Below are 1,812 nucleotides of genomic sequence, written 5' to 3'. Positions count from 1 at the left end.
AAGGACCCGAAAGATCAACAGAGAACTGCAGGTCTGGGTGAAACAGGGCCCCGTTGGGGAGCACTTTGCCATCGACTCGGGGCTGCACCTTGATTAAACAACAGCAGGGCTGGGGGAGAGAGCCCAGCAATATCAATATCTCCTCAAGGACAGCCAGTGCAAGGAGCAAGGGCAGGAATCAGCTGAGGGGCTCGGCCCTGGCTGCCCACAACAGCCCTGAGCAAGGGAAGGAGCCACGAGCTGATGTGTCTGAGAACTGCACGTTCTGGGGAGGGCAGGACACAAATTAGAGCGAGTTAACGTTGTCAGAAGCCATTAGGGATGTCAGATGTTGCCGAGAGGGACGTGAGAGAGGCAGAGTCCAGAGCTGGGTACCAGAGCTGCAGACGTCAGCAGTGCCTGAAAACACCCAGCTCTGTGGGCTGGGAGGGGGATGTGTCACATTGGTGCCATATTTGTGCCATATTTGTGCCACACTGGTCCTGGCCCCCACCAGAAAACTGGAAATCTCAGAAAAATTATGTTTGCAGATGGAGTAGAGGTGTCATCTTTTAGGGGACTCAGCTTGGCCTCCTCTATACAACTGGGGAGGTTTAGGTTGGCCATCAGGAGGAATTTCTTCACAGAAAGGGTGGTTAGACATTGGAATGAGCTGACCCTGGAGGTCTTTAAGGAATGACTGGATGTGGCACTCAGTGCTCCAGTTTGGTTGGGATGGTTATGATAGGGCACAGGTTGAGCTTGACCTCAGAGGTCTTTTCCCACCTAAATGATTCTGCGACTCTTTTGTTCCTCCCTAAACTCATTCTCCTATTGTAAAAGTTGGACTTTCCCTAAAAGATAATTTTTAAAAAAACCCACAAAGCAAAGCCCCAAGAGGGCCAGGGCTGGAGGCACCAGGCAAGTACTAGGGGCTGCAGAGGGACCCCCAGATGAGGGGCCCAAGGGGCTTTGTTTGGGGACCTGATCAATATCCATCAATATTTATCAATGTCTATCGATATCTATCAATATACATCAATGTCCATCGATATCCATCGATATGTGCAGGGAGGTGTTGGAGATGGAGCAGGCTCTGCTCCCTGGGGCCCAGCAGTGGGACAAGAGGCAATGGGCAGAAACTGAGGCACGGAATGTTTTACCTGGACATGAGGAAGAACTTTGCTGTGCCGGTGCCCAAGCACTGACTCCTAGAACCGGAATAACAGAGCTACACAATCCCTGAGTTGGAAGGGACCCACTGATCCCACTCTCAGCCTTGCACAGCACATCCCAGCAATCTCACCATGTTCCTGAGAGCCTTGTCCCATCCCTCCTGGAGCTCTGCCATCCCTGAGGCCATGGCCATTCCCTGGGGAGCCTGTTCAGTGCCCCACTGCCCAGACAGGCTGTGGAATGTCCCTCACCAGTGATATTCCAAACCCGGCTGGACACAATCCTGTGCCATGTGCTCTGGGATGCCCCTTCCTGAGCAAGGAGGCTGGACCAGACACCCCACTGCAGTCCCTTCAAACCCGCCCCATCCCGTGACTCTGCAATTTGTGTCCTTCACGCATAAACCGTTCACACATCCCTGCAGCTGGAGCCTTCTCACCCTCGGGGAACACGCGGCTGTCTCCCCCCGCCTAGCACCGGGGCCACCATGGCGGCCGAGCCCTGAGGGAGCAGGGCCGGGACCGCGCCATCTTGTCGGGGGCGGAGGAAGCGCCCGTCCCGCCCCGTGCTCTGCCTGCCGGGGCCGCCCGGCCCCGCCGCACTCGCCGCGGAGACCGAGCGGAGCGGAGCCGCAGCCCCCAGCGCCACTGCCGCCCT

This window comes from Geospiza fortis, unplaced genomic scaffold (assembly GCF_000277835.1).
Source record: "Geospiza fortis unplaced genomic scaffold, GeoFor_1.0 scaffold777, whole genome shotgun sequence".
NCBI lineage: Eukaryota > Metazoa > Chordata > Aves > Passeriformes > Thraupidae > Geospiza > Geospiza fortis.
Note: the sequence above shows the minus strand (reverse complement) of the source record.